Raw genomic sequence first — 16,470 nt, forward strand, 5'->3', positions numbered from 1 at the left:
AGTTGCATACTCTTTATTAGAAAGGAACTACAGCTGTACAATCTTATAGTAACTGCAGTCCACTAAATTGTTAAAAGATGCTAGTTGTAGTTAGCAGGCAGCCTGCTGACCTCAATTAGTAGAAATGAATTTGTTAATGATTTAATTTAAACATACAAGCAGATGTTTCATGAGAGTCTTGTTTTGGCGGATTTTGTTTCTTCCTGTCTGAAACATTCTTTTTGACCCTGGGAGATATGCAAGTGTCAAGAGGATTAATTCAGTGTAATCTTCATCATGCTAAACACTAGATTTCTGAAATGTTTATGTTGCCTTCAATTATTTATTTACTTTAAGGAACATATAACTTTTGGGGAAGGCTTATGGTGTGCAGACTATGTAGTTCAAAGTCAAATCAAATACTTTGATGAAAAATTATAAGATATCGGAATATTTAAATATTAAGTTTTTTGAGTTAATCTCTTAAAGCTCCCCAACATTCAGTTTTTCTCTTCATAACAACTTTTACTGTGATTCTACAGAGAATTATCAGATGATAAAACAGAACAGTCCACAGAGGAAAGCTCATGAATAATCACACTATCTAGCTCTTATTCTAGCCATATTATGGTTGAGAGTGATCTTATCCCAGAGATGCAAACATGAGATATAAGTTACCCTCTACCATGCTGTAACTGGTATATTTCTTTAATTCCTTGCTGGCATTAAGAAGATTCCAAGGCCCAGAAATGCTAAAGTAAGATAGAAAAAGTAGGTATGCTACTTACTGTCTTGAGGATGATTGAGCATGAAATCCTCAATTACATAAATGACAAATATACTTCATTGTGCTATTTCCTTCAAAACTGACATCATTTGTTATTAAAGTACAAATCGCCTAACATTGCTGAGTCTCTGACTTACCATATTGACTCATACTTAAAATCAGAACTTTTCTTCAATTTATCAAATGATAGTCAGTGCATTCCAACTCCAATACATCATTGCTTGCAAATCTCTTATGTGAGTATAATTTCTCAATGTGAGAGTAACAAAAATGTCTTTTGAGTTGAATTTTAATTTATATTTGAGTAAAAAAAAGGGTTTTAATTAGGGAGCACTGGAAATGGCTCATATGTGTAACCTAATCTTCACTTTTGCTTCTTGCACTTGTAGTCAGAGGAAAGCAAGTGACATTTGGAAAAAGCTTAATTGCCGCCAGTCACTGTTTACTGTGTATTTTAATATTGGTAGCTTTCAGCCTCAGACTAACTGTGAATTCAGTGACTATGATTTGCTAAAGTTTACTCACCAGAGCAATGGACTGAGCTCCCAAGGTCCAGTTGAAGAGCAGAAGAGGTAGAATATGAGCAAGGAAGTCAGGATTGCGAGGAACCCACTGAGTCAGTGTGCCTGTTCTAATGGGAGCTCACTAAATCCAGCTGGACCGGGAGTGAACGAGCATGTGATCAAACTGGACTCTCTGATTGTGGCTGACAATGACGGCTGACTGAGAAGCCATTGATAAAGGCACTGGGACTTGTTTTTACTGCATGTACTGGCTTTTTGGGACCCTAGTCTATATGGATGCACAGCTTCCTAGGCCTGGATGTAGCAGGGAGGGCATTGGACTTCCCACAGGGCAGGATTCCCTGCCCTCTCTCAAGCATGGAGGAGGAGGGAGGAGGGTGATTAAGGGAGCAGGCAGGAAATGGGAGGAGGGGAGGAAGTGTAAATTTTTGAGTGGAAAAATAAAATATAAACTAAATCTTCAGTTATATAGAAAAACCACCAAGTAGTGTTTCACGTCACACATTCATCTAGCACAGAGTTCACAGCATGCAGTGACTGCTTTGAGTCAAAATATTATGGTCTGTTATGGACAAACTGTTATGTTAACAGGTTTAAATCGAACTTAGTTTAACAGAAAATAATTTTTTCATCAATTCTAACATAAATGTTGATGTTTTTCTACAACCTTGTTTTGCGAGTGTTTTCTACTTTATTATTTCTGTCTTGTACATGGGTGTGCTTACGCACGTGTGTTTGTGTGTGTGTGTGTTAGATCAAAGCACAACTTTCAGAAGTGTCGTCATTGTCGTTTGCTGCACAGAGCACTCTTGCCAAAAAGCTTCTGTATAATTCTCTTGATTCCACATATCTTCTTCCCTATAAGCTCTGAGATTATAAATGCGAACATACATAGTATCAAAACTCTGTCTTTATATGAATTCTGATCTCAGGTCCTTGGGTTTGCTTGGATCATACTTTCACCCACTGAATCATCTGTCTAACCCCTTATGTTCTTTATTAAATAGATTATCAAGACAATAAACATTACCTGATTGGTCAATTCAGTTTAATTTTGTGATTATTATCTTTGTCTTAATTGGCACTTATAAGAATTAAAATAATGTTATCTCAGGAACCACTCAAGTTGATTTTTTTTAAGGAGATAAATTCTGACTATTGTAAAAGAGCCAGTCTGGAACTCACTATATTGCTCAAGGAGCATTAAACTCTCAAGATCTTTTTTTTTTTCCAAATGACAATGGTGGGATTATAGTGGCAATGCTTGGTTTTAGCTGTATTTTTCATTAACCAATTTCCTAAAATGTTATCAGAATTTTTTCATTAAAAATGAAATTGAGTATGCCACAATCTTCTTTAAAATTGCTATCTGCACAACTCCTAGCACTTGTGAATCTATTAATAAAGAGATAGAAAATTTTTGGTTTGATCTTTGAGTTTTTCAAATGTTTTACCCTACTTCTCAGTAACTACCTGTGTAGCCCTTATGCAGTTTTTACTTAATTAATATGTGCTTCTCTGTATGCATTAACTCTTAGTATATTCACTGTGTTGGGTAGACAAGCCTGGTTTCTTCTTGGATAAGAGAAGCTATTCATTTGAAACACCATTGAGCTGCTACCTTTCCCTTAAAGACAATTACAAGCTGATGCCAATAGTGAACAAATCAAGCTGAAAGAAGTGTGATGTTTTTATTTAACCAAGTTTACATTACACTAAAAAAAATACTTAGAGTGTGTCAGATTAGTTTCTTCTTCGTTTTATTTTTCATGAGGTAGTAGAACACTTGACAACAGGTTCTACTTATGTCATATCCATTGCTCTAAATACATTCTCACTAAATTTGTAGAAAAGGGAAGTTGGAGACTTTGATGATATCACTGAGTACTATTCAAATATGAAGCACAGAGTTCATATCCCCAGCACTTACATAAAAAATGACCAATGTGGCAGATATATTTAGGCCCAGTGCTATAGAAAAGGATAAAAACAGGGTCCTGCAGGATACTGAACAGCCAGTGGTGAACTCCTGGTTTAACCAGAGTCCCTGCCTCAGATAAGTTGTGTAATGATTTAAATAAATTCATCCTACCTCCAGTCTGCTCCTACACACATGTGTGCACATATCTTCATGCACATATATACAAATACAGAGAAGTGTATTATATATAATATGTATTTGTATATATATCATGCAATCACACAGACAGACACACAAACACACACAGATAAATAAAATTATTTATCATAGTAGAATAATAATATAATGACCTATGATACTAGAACAACTTAAAATGTATAACTGTTGTAGATGTTACTCCCCAATGTACATAGACACAGGTCTATGAAGCCTCCATTCACAAATCATTAACTCTGACCTCGTTACATTACCTCAGCTACCAAGTTGGCAACATGCTTAAGGGAGAGAAGCTGGAGCCAAGGCTGATTAATGTATCTTGTGTGTAGCTATGCTAAACTAATAATCTATTGGGTAGCCAAGAATCGCTGGAGGTTTAAGCGGAAATATACATTAATGTTTTTCCGCTATTTGCTTAGTTAATTTCTAATTTGAAAGTAAATTTCTCAGTTCTGTTATTCATTTGTATTTTCAGCGACAATAACATATATGTTGTTTCTATCACGAATGTACAAAAGTGGATAAGTTAAAACATCCCATAGGCGATACTGGCATCGTATTGCTTATACATAAATGTAATTGGGTTGTAGTTATTATATTAATAGATACTAAAAGATATTTTAAATTGATTAATCATAAAGCATATACATGAAGAATTACATGGCCACATCGAAAGTGACAGCTTTATCAAAGTAAACTTCTCATTTACAGTTTTAAGAAGAACCAGATTGATCAGATGTGTGCTGTCTGGTTTTATGTTTACCTGACACAAGAAAGAAGGGAGCCTCAGTTGAAAAGAAGCTCCCGTAAGTTGTAGGCAAGTCTGTGGGATACTTTCTTAATTAGTGATTTATATTGGGAGGGCCCAGGCTGGTGGTCCTGAGCTCTATAGGAAAACATGCTGAAAAAGCTATGAGAAGCAACCCAGTAAGTATCACCTCTCCATAGCCTCTGCATGAGACTCTGCCTCCAGTCACCTGCCCCATTTGAGCTCCTCTCCTGACTTCCTTTTATAATAAAAAGTGATATGGAAAGATCAAAAAAATAAACCTTTTCCTCCTCAAGTTGCTTTTATGACCTTGGTGTTTCATTGTAGCAATAGAGACCCTAACCAAGACAAGATGCTTGGCTTCTTGAAATGGTACTTTCATAACAACACATACTAGTTATCTAGAGTAAAAATGATGGCACAGCTTTTAGTTTCTTGGATAAAACAAGCCCATATAAAGAAATAATATGCATATTGTTTATGGATATGGAAGAACTGAAAACATTCATGCAAAAACAAGCATGGGATGTTAATGGACCTCACACACAGATTCAAACTCTCTGGAATCCAAGCCTTAAAACCTACTGGAGAACATCAGAAACAGCCCAGACTGACAAATATCATCTTTGTCTTGGATTTCAATTATATGATTTTAGAATGCAAAAAAATTCTCGATTTTGAGAATCAAAATGGATATATTTATAAAATGGAAACATATGGCAAGGATGTTGAGTTGAATATTTGAGAAATTTTCTCAGTGATATAAAACCAATGCAATCAAGGCAAAGAGCAGCACTGGCTACTGCTTAAACTGCCAGGAATAAAGCAAATCTTTGTTACATCAAAATTTTCAAAAATAATGAAGAACTGTGTTTGTCTACAATTAGATGGACCAAACTAATCTTGTATGAATTAGGATCAAAATAAAATATCTTTCCCAAGACTCTCACATATTTTCGTAAAATAAATGTTTTGGTTTTATTTCCTGCAAATCTCAGAACAAAATCAAATGCTCGATTAATACTCCCAAGAATACTTTATTATTTTATAATAAAATTGTTACTTTGTACAGTGCATGAACACTGGCACATTGATCAATAACTGTTGGTCATAGGTTAAACTGTACTTATATTAATTAGTGGCACTTGATGCTAGTTTCCCATGTTTGACCTGTGTTAAATAATCATAAATCAACTTTCAAGGTACTTATGATCTATTCTTGGGAAAGAAGTAGTTTATTTAATCTCCCAACTTAGGTCAAAATCCATCACTGAGGAAAGTCAGGGCAGGAACTGGAAACAAATATTGAAGGAGAGACCACAGAGGAACATTTTTTACTGGTTTATTAATAATGACTTGCTTGGGATGCCATCTTGTATCACCCTTGACCATCCACTTGCCCAAGCATGGTAACTCCTTCAGTGAGCTGGACACATTCATAAGTCAAGAGAATACACTGCAGGCAATTCATGGAGGTATTTTCTCAACTGATGTTTCTCTTTCCAGATAAGTGTAGCATGTTTCAAGTTGGTAAACAGGACAGGGATTCAGTAAACAATTGGTACTTAAGGTAGATTATCTGATGTAAGTAGTGTTAAGACCGTGTACAGCTTCTTGGGAATGTGGCTCTGGACTGAGGGTGATGAGTCAACTCACATGTCAAGGACATACATAAATCATGCATGACAACCTCACAAAAATGACAATGACTGCATACGTACAGTCATTCACAATATTCACATTGTAAAAATTATTTTGGATCGGTTAATCTCAAACTGAACAAAATAATCAATTGCCTATTAGCATTGAAATTTTACAAAATAATCAACTTCTCCTTAATATTGAAAAAAGAAACATGTTCCACATGGCTTTGAAAAAGTAAAAAACTACCCTTGTAATTTCTTATGGTTACCCTAGGAAAGGCAAGGTGAAAACAGAGCCTAGAATTCTTTTAAACAAAAGGAATTGTAATTAATCCTCTGTCTTCTGTCAGTGTGAGCCTCTGCATCCCCTTACATTGGCTGACGTTTTTACTGTAGAAGGTGTAAATTTTCACACAATTTTTTAAAAGTGATACTCAAGGAGGATGGTGGAAAGACAACTCCGTGGTTAAAAGCACTTGTTGCTTCTGTTGTTCCGATCTTAGCACTCCTATTAGATAGTTCATAACTGCCTGTTAACTCAAGTTCCATGGGATCAAATGCTCTCACCCAGCATCTGTGGACAATTGCATGACCTTGGCGAAAATACAGAAAATCAGGCAAATACACATATATGAAAACAAAAATAAAATTTAAACCTTTATATCAGTAATTTTTTTGAAAATTATATCTTCCTTTGTAGAGAACAAAGGATTTTAAATATATACATTTCCCTAAGTTAAATATAACATTATAGAATAAAATATATATTAATTTTCAAGATATGAACTTTAAATAAACAATGTAGTTTCACATTGAAATTTTAACATAGGTCATTTATTCCTAAATAAAAAAGATCATACAATATACAAAACTCTTAGGAATGAATGAACTATGTTAGATAATTAAACATACATTTCATTTTCAATTACTCTTATACAGTGATTTTGTATTAACAATAGTACATGATTCCCTGATTCCTATGCTGTGACTGAAGTGTTACAGCAATATCTGGAAGTATGCCTTCTTGATTGTTCTCTTACAATTTGTGATGTTGGTTTTTTTTATTGCTAAAATATATGGCTATTCTCATTATTTCTTAAATTTAACAAACATTATGCTTTCTAAACTGGTACATTGCAATTTATTAGCACTCATTTACATTTATAATTTCTTCTTGGTTCTCACTACTGTTTCTTTATACGAACTATATGAAATATATTAGATCATAGGAGTCTGTTCTTTAATTTCAAATACAAATTAAGCATCTGTTAATCTGAACAATATTATCATATTCATCTTCCAGTTCACTAATTCTCCATTCTTGTGGCACAACGGTTGTGTAAGTAACCAACCAATACTGATTTGACTGAGGTCCACTCCATAGGATAGAACCCATAAACAACAATACTTAGGTGACCAAGAACATGAGACTAGATTGCTTAGGAACCTATGGTAACACAAGTACGACTTTTGTAAAGAACAAACAAACAAAACAAAACAAAGAAAAAGACCCACAGTGATAACAGGATTCCTAATGACATCGTGCTGTACTCAGGGATCAGTGCTTTGATCAACCATCATCAGAGAAGCTTTCTCCCGCAACAGATGGGAACAAGTGAAAAGTCCCACAGCCGGAAATCATTCAAAGCGCAAGACCTTGGAAAAATAAGGCCTACATGGGTTGTCGCCATCAAATCCCTTCCTTCAGGGCTCAGGGAACTCCGCAGAAGAGCAGGTAGAAGGACTGTGAGAGCCAGAGGGAGTAATGCCAGGAGAACAAGGCCCTCGAAATCAAAAGGCTCATATGAACTCATAGAGCCTGCAGCAGCATGCTGAGGGTCTGCATGAGTCTGTATCAGTTCCTCTGGGCATGGAGTATGCCTCCCCATTTGATGCTTTTATGGAATATCTGAGTGTATAAATAAATGGGTATCTGATTTTAGTCCTTTCTTTTGGGCTATTTCCTTCTGTTCATTTGTCTTGTCCAACTTCCATGTGTTAGTTAATGTGTTGTTTTATTTTATTATTATCCCTAATAAACTTGTTTGAGTTCTAAGGTCAGTCAGGAAGAGAGAGGATCCAGAAGGGACAGGAGGCAGAAAGGAGCTGAGAAGAGAAAATAGGGAAGGAAAACCATAATCAAGATATACTATATGAGAAAAAAAACTCTGTTTTCAGTAAAATAAAAAGAAGAGACAATACAATGTCAACATCCCCAAAAGGTCACCATTTTGAAAACACAGGTTTTAATTTGTACTAACATTATTTTTCATCATGAGGCTACTCTCCTACTTGCTTATGATTTTCAATTCTACATCTCATATTTTCTATAATTTGTTTAATTTACATCCTTTAGCTGATGGTAAATACTTCTCAAGGCAGCATGTTTCAATTGCAGCAGCTAGTAGTTTACGGCTTTCTTAATGACCCGTATGCCATTTATAAGACCAGAATGAGCAAGCAAACTGCTCCATCCTGTGTGTCTTAGTCCTAAAACATCAGCGAGGTATATAGAATTAAGAAATGACAGATGCTACAAAAGCAACATATGTTGTGGTGTGAGAGAAACTCGTCTCCAAAGGGAGTGGCACTAATGGGCGGTATGAACTTTTGTTGGGATAGGTGTGGGTTTATTGGAGGAAGTGTGTCACTGTGGAGGCAGGCCTAGAGATCTCATCTCTGCTCAAGCAATGCCCAGTGAGACAGTTGCCTGCCATCGAGATGTAGGACACTCAGCTACTTCTCCAGCACGTGTCTACCTGCACACCACCATGCCACATCATGATGATAATGGACCAAACCTCTGAAAAGGTAACTTCCCCAATTAAATGTTTTTCCTTTGCAAGAGTTGCTGTGGCCATGGTGTTTCTTCACAGCAATAGAAACCACAACTAAACACAGAAACATAAAAACATTCTGGACTGGAATCAGTAAACTGTATTTACGCCTATGGATGAAAGCTACAATGCAAAAAAACTCACATCTCAGCTTTTTTTTAAACTACCATTAGCATAGCGGGTGGGGTTGGTTAATATTGGCAGGAGGTCTTTGTTGGAGTGCAGTTTCTGGTTACAGTCATCTGGGAAGGCTTAGCCAGTTCCAATGAATATGAGGAAGGCACTTGGATCTTCGGTTTGTCCGTGTGTATGTCAACAACATACATATATCTACTCAGGTCTTCATGTGCTTGCCACATTAAAAACCCCTTTTGCAGAAGTCTGTCTCTGTATGCATGAGTTCTTCTGAGCTTCATGATACCATACTCAACCAACCATCTACATCTTTCAGATCACAGTTTCAGAATCATAAGATCCGCTTGGGGAGTTCTCAGTGTTGTAATTCAAACCACTGCTTGTCCTTCAACTACAGCTACCTATAGCAGCTGCTTCCTGCTCTTCCTACTTCCATGTTACCTTATTTGTCTTATTCTTTCAATTCTTCCATCCCTACACCATTAATATTTTCATAACTTTATTTCTGTTTTAGAATATCAGATTTCTGCCTCTAGTTTTCTCCTCAGTTCCCATAATCACAAAGGAGAAGAATCACTAAAACTTTAGGTAATATTTGGATCATGTGCTCAATAAAGCACAATTCTTGTGGTCTATTTCAGACTTGCTGAGAATATCTCTACAGGAAATTCTCATTCACACTGAAGTTAAGAATTACTTATTGAAAAGGGAGTTTGTCAAAGCAAAACCTGTCTGTTGATTTTCTAAGAATGGATTATTGGAACTCAGTGATGTCTTTCCATTTATTTACTTATGATGGCTTTGTTACAATTACTAAGTTGATTTGTACGTAATAGAGATTTTATGGTCTGAAGAGTCTAAAATGTTGACTGACCCTGCCAGCTACCCTTGCCCAGAATATTGCATAGTCTAAAATTGGTTGTTAAATGATACTGTGAATATTTTCAGGCAGTTATAACAACTGACCATGAAAATAGGAATAAAACATTCAATATGTTAGCTAGACTACTTCTTTCCAAATACGTCCTTCTCTCCTGTGTTTCTGAATGCATTATAGCACATTGCATGAAAAACCATCAGAATTGAGAATTAGAACTAGGTAACAGCCAAATAATGAGTCCATTTAGCTTTCTAAAATGTGTTAAAATAAAATAGCATTTCTGTTACTCCAAATAGTGCACAGAAATAAACCTGAAATGTGATGTTGGAATGAAATAAGCTTTTATAGATTTAAACTGATATGAGCCACGAATGAACAATAAAAATGACCCAACACATTAGTTTAGCCCTTATATGAATATACTGCAAATTACATTTTCTGAACCATTATCAGCAATACAATAGCTTAATATCTGAAATCAATATTCACACCCTGCTTACACAACCTACCCTGTGCTTTTCTAACGGAGTTCTTATTAAGGCCATGCACCCAGTCTGCAAATAACTGTATTATGATAGGAGATTTGATTGGATGATTACAAAAAAAGAGTTTTATCTATGTATCTAATATACAAAGGAAATTGCTATTCAAGTAAGTCTAAAAGCTGAGAATGATGCTGGAAACATTGTGTATTTCTCATCTAAGAAGTTGGAAAATGAGTATCACAGTTATTAGGGATTTATAATACTCCTCTCTTTTTTTTTTTTTTGAAAACTACGTGCTTAGCTGTGGCTTTCTTTTTTCCTTGTGTTTTATGTGCTAGGGCACAAATGTTGTTGCCATAGATAGATGCTTTACCACTAAGATACATCCTTAGCACCAGATTAAAATTAAAATATTTCTTTTTTTTCCAGTTTTTTTTTATTGAGAAAAGGAAAAAAAACAAGTTTCCGCCTCCTCCCAGCCTCCCATTTCCCTCCCCCTCTTCACACCCTTCTCCCCCTCCTCCCACCCTTCTCCCCCTCCCTCTCCAGTCCAAAGAGCAGTCAGGGTGCCCTGCCCTGTGGTAAGTCTTAGGTCCTCCCCCCTCCGTCCATATAGGATTTCCTGTAAGAACAAAAGGCTTCAGGTTTACAAATAGCATCAAACCTTATTTTCATTTTATCCAAGCTGTTCTGTCAATGTATCATGACAGAAAGACTGATTTATACAGTCTTTTATAAAGTTTTGATTATGAAGCTGGGCAGTGGTGGCTCACACCTTTAAATCCCGGCACTTGGGAGACAGAAGTAGGTGGATCTCTGTGAGTTTGAGGCCAGCCAGTTATAGTAGAGATAGCTCCAGGACAGATAAGTCTGTTACAGAGAGAAACCCAGTATTGAAAAAAAATAACAAAAATGTATTAATTATCAAAAATGTTAAGTAAAAATAAAACATGGTAGGAAAGTACAGTTTAACTTGAACCTGAACATTATTTATCATGAATCATCTTATTACCAGTGCTGTTAAAAAGTATAGTTAATTTCTATTCTATTATGTAAACTATCACTTGGAATGCACAAAATTTAGATGTACAATTTTGATACCATTTATAACAAGGTATCTCTCTCCAGTATTATGGCATAAAGGAGAGTGTGTACTGACAAGAATGAAATTTTGCTTTCCAGAGAATGTTTTATTATGTTTCTCTCATTCTTCTGATCCCATTCCTACTACAAGGTATACATTCACCTCAGGTCCTTCAGTGTGCAAGGAAAACAGGCTCCCCCAGAACTAGTCATTGCTTTTAATGTTTTGATTTCATTTAAAAAATAAATGATCTAATTTTTCTTTCTGGTGGGAATACAGATTAAAAAAAATATGTCTCATGTGAAATTTCTGAGTGTTTGTGAGAGTGCTCTAAGAAAACTAGACGAGAGTCTTGTGACCTCATGTGGGTTATGCCTTGGAGCCCCTCAGGTGTAGTGGATAAGAGGAAGTTTACTTTAAATAACTAGTTTGCAACTGGCTATTGTTATTTGTTAGGTGCCTTTATAGAAAACCATGAGGCTGGTCTTACCATGTGTGGCTTGCCTCTCATGTGTGGCTTGCCCTTACGATCATACACTTTACTCCTGTGACTTCTCTCAACCCTGAGAGAATAAATTGGCTGATGCTCTGAATAGAGCTATTGAAGGAGACTGTAGCCTGCTTCATATATCGGTTCCATTCACCTAGATTCCACCACCTCTAGAGCAGTGACACTTTTGCCTTTTTTGCACACAGACATATTTTTGTAGAAAGGTGTGGCATGGATTCATATGTAGATCAAGAGACAGATAGTGGTCACTGTTTCTTTGTTTCTGTCATGATTTCAAACTAGTTCCATCAGGCATGATGTCAGGCAACTGTATCTGGCAAGTCATTTCCTTAATTTTTATTTTTAACACAAAATATAAGTTGCCCAGGGTGGAAATAGACTCTATATGTAGCTCAGGCAGACCTCAAGCTTGTGATCCTCTTATCCCAATTCCAGACAGCTGTCATGACAGGGACATACTGCAATACCCAGCTCTGATATATATCATGTTATTCTAAGTCTTCTTCATTAATATTTACATAATTTTATTGCTCAGTGCTATTATAATGTGTGATTATCTCATAATTTGTTCCTATTTTCCTGTTAAGAGATATTTTAATTATTACAAACAATAATTTGGAGACTAAATAATAATGTTGATTCGAGGAATACTCTGCATATTTTACAAAATAAGTGAAAATGATGAACTATATTAATGACATTCTGAATCATCATATAGCATAAAATAATCAAAATGTTCTGAAGCTCTCTATAGTCTATTGCCTATTAAGGGCTCGAACATCTGTTTTTATTGTTTGTGATATTAATAATAGAAAAAGTATAACTTGGAGATAGAGACAGAGACCCACACTGGATCACTGGACTGAGCTCCCAAAGTCCCGTTGAAGAGCAGAAGGAGGGAAAAGATGAGCAAGGAAGTCAGGACCATGAAGGGTTGGTCCACCCAGACACAGTGTACCTGATCTAATGGGAGATCACCAAAGCCACCTGGACTGGGACTGAATGAGCATGGGATCAAACTGGACCCTCTGAATGTGGCTGACAACTGGGGCAGACTGAGAAGCCAATGATAATGGAACTGTGATATTTCTCTACTGCATGTACTGGCTTTTTGAGATCCTATTCTATTTGGATGCACACCTCCCTAAGCCTGGATGGAGGCGGGGGAGGCCTTGGACTTCCCACAGGGCAGGGTACCTTGTCTTCTCTTAAGACTGGAGGGGAAGGGAGGAGAGTGGGTGGAGGAGCTGAAGGGAAGTGGGAGGAGGGGAGGAAGTGGAAATTTTGATTGGTATTATTTATAAAGTAATAATAATAACAATAGGGAAAATAAAATTATATAGAGAGATTTAGTTGTTATAAAATAGATCATAACCTTATAGAATAATACTGATACTTTAAATTAATAAATAGTGTTTGACCAGAAAAAAAAATCATGCCTGAAAAATAGAGTTGCTGCTGAGATATATGTGTGTATCTGGGGTGTAAATTTAAGAAAAGTTTAAATGCTGTAATACTGTAATATTTTATTGTATCAATTTTTCTTTTGGTCTCTTAAATTTTATTTTAGAGTTAGAGATTACCTATTTAATTTTAATCAGTTTATCTAAATTATGACTTGGTGGCAACACACTAATAAAACATTGTTTTATTAATAAATAAATGATATAAGTATTTTACACATATACATGTATAGTACCTTAAAGTACACTAGTATAAAGAAAACAGTTTTCAGGAAAAATAATCATCTCAATTAAAATTAAATAATTTAATGTTAACTTGGTGCTGTAAATCCTGCCAATATACCATTTTAAAATGCTGCATATATTTTCCTTTTAAAATCATTTTTACAAAACTAAAACTAAAAAAAAGCCTATGTTTGTTTCATTAGTTAAAAATATAGATCAGATTGGAAAAATAATATTAAATTTTTTAAATGATAGTTACACTTTTGAATTTTTAGCATTCTGATCTTAGTTTACTTTGTAGTTAAAATGACATTTTTCTCTAAATACCATTGTAACTGGGAAATGACTTTCAAATAAAATTGTGTATCAATATTAGGGCCTTTCATTTTACTTACTTCCATTCCCATCCATATAAAGCATATATACTTAGGGTAACCATGTGAGTATTATCTGTGTATTTAATCTCTCTTTTAACACTGGCATCAGTAATATTTAAGAAGCAGTGAAATTAAATTTTAGGAACAATGAGTTAAAGGCATGACCAGTGATATCCAAATCTCAGATGTCTATGAAAAATTCCCTGAGGCACAGATAAGATGGATCTCCTGCTAGCAGGAGCCCATGGACAGGGGCATTCACAAGCAGATGGCAGCCTTTGAAGTGTGTATTTTGGGACTAGCTAGGTAGCCACAGGTTTCTTTCTTAGGCAATGTGGGTCACTTTAATGACAATCAGATCATGCCAAAATCCATTTTGCAAGCCTACTTAATACCTGTGCACATATTAAGATAAAGAAAGCATTGTGATGCAGTTGCTTCATTGTATATTCTCCCACAATCTCATGATTTACATTCATCAGCCACATTAATAGTCTTGAATTAAATTCCACTGAAGTTTCATTAACGTCCAATATGTGGCAAGTGGGAGTTTTCTCACGCAATACAGGAAGATATAAAAAATGAGGAAGAATACAACAGGAATGATTTTTTTTTCGAGACAGGGTTTCTCTGTGGTTTTGGAGCCTGTCCTGGAACTAGCCCTTGTAGACCAGGCTGGTCTCGAACTCACAGAGATCCGCCTGCCTCTGCCTCCCGAGTGCTGGGATTAAAGGCGTGCGCCACCACCGCCCTAAGCTAGGCTGGTATTAAACATCGTGGTCTTTCTTCCTCAGTAGCCCCAGCACAAACGATACAGTCTTTTGATGAGAGCACCTGGCTCGTGTACAGGGACATTTTATAATACACTTGTCTGATTTCTAAACATTCAATTCTATTGCATTGGTTATCTCTCTAATCACATGAGAGAAACAAACCATTTTAAATTTTGGTCTTTTATGTTTGTACTACTCTTAAAATGTTTCATGTTCCTGGGACACATGATGCATTGTGCGTGGGAAAGCTGCAGAACATTGTGGCCTGCTCTCTTGCATGTGCCAGATATGCGTTTTAACACTTACACTTGCCTTTGTATTAACCTGGCATGATAATCATCTGTAAACCTCAGCTTGTCATAAGTGGCCTGCTGTTTTGCCACATTTCTTTAGGTAATGATATACACTAATTAATTGAATACTTTAATAACTACTTTATTTTAGCTCCCTGATAATGACTCAGTTTTTCTCACAGCTTTTATGTAGGAGGTCATCTGTTTTATTAACCATATCTCAAATTTTTTTAGTAAAAAAAAGGAGTGCATATATTTTATATGGTAATCAAAATAGAAATAGGCTAGTTTAATAATAGATTAACATAGAGTTTAAGTACCAGCTCTTAAAATAATCTTTTTAAGTCATTTTCAATAGCTTAATTGCTACTCTTATATTATTCATATATTCAGTTCAGTCTTAAGAGTTAAATAAGTTAAATATATAGAAGCTGGGTTGAAGCCCCATATCTGTCTTTCTTTTTGGCACCGTTATGAGGAATTATTTTTAGAAGGCAAAGGAAACAAATCAAGAATTTTCAGTTTTATCCAGTGCTTTTACTCCTCTCTATGCTTTCTTCCTTTGTTAGCAATCTAACGTATTCTTAAAAAGTGTTAGTTTGCCAGGCGGTGGTGGCGCACGCCTTTAATCCCAGCACTCGGGAGGCAGAGGCAGGCGGATCTCTGGGAGTTTGAGACCAGCCTGGTCTACAGAGTTAGTTCCAGGACAGGCTCCAAAGCCACAGAAAAACCCTGTCTCGAAAAACCAAAAAAAAAAAGTGTTAGTTTGAGGGAAAATATTACAAAATATCCATGGCAAGCAACCTATGAGAGAAATGATTTGCCAGCTGGTGGTGTGGGAGTACCTTTGGTCCTCTGTTCAGCAGACTAGATAATAATGTTGAATGGGTTTGGAGAAGCAAATCAGCTTGCATATTGAACCAGGAAGCAAGAAAAGAGTAAAAAAAAGACTGGGGCCACCTAATCTCCTTTGAGAGTTTTCCCCGTGGACTAAGGACATTAAAATAGACTGTACATCTTTAGGGTTCCCAACTACCAACAATGCTTTCATGGGAATCAAGACGCTAGCCCATGAACCTTAGTTGAAACGTTCATTTTCTGGGCATTAATCAGGGTCACTGTTGTACAGCCCATTGCTCATTCTTTCCTCTATCTTCAAAATAATTCCTCTGGAAACCAGTATCATTTCTAAAATTAAAGCTAGTGATCTGTTCTAACAAATTATTTTGAATTCGAAAAAAGAAATCATCAAGTCCCAGAAACTTGTTCCTTGTTATAGATATCAATAAGATCTCCTTATCACTCTAGGGGTTAACGACTTTTAAATATATTTGATTTCATACTTCTTGCCATTTAAGGAAGTGAATGATGAACACATACATTTTTCTTTCGTTATTTGATCTGTCAATTTTGTAACTTACATATATATAATTATTTCATCTCCCATTCCGTCCAATTCCACTCCCTTTTTCTTTCTCTTTACAAAATAAACAGGCTACCAAAAGAAAAACAAACAAACCAGAATAAGAAATGAGATAAAGAGAACAGAAAAAGCCTAGGAAACACAA

At 35.8% G+C, this 16,470-nt stretch overlaps 1 protein-coding gene across 1 annotated transcript in view; it reads right to left on the bottom strand.

Moving 5' to 3' along the window:
* Galntl6 (polypeptide N-acetylgalactosaminyltransferase like 6) overlaps nucleotides 1–16,470 on the bottom strand; it is a 1,036,720-nt gene that overhangs the window by 775,550 nt on the left and 244,700 nt on the right. The gene's annotated exons all lie outside the window — the stretch shown is intronic.

Source organism: Microtus ochrogaster, unplaced genomic scaffold, assembly GCF_000317375.1.
Source record: "Microtus ochrogaster isolate Prairie Vole_2 unplaced genomic scaffold, MicOch1.0 UNK28, whole genome shotgun sequence".
NCBI classification, from domain to species: Eukaryota; Metazoa; Chordata; class Mammalia; order Rodentia; family Cricetidae; genus Microtus; species Microtus ochrogaster.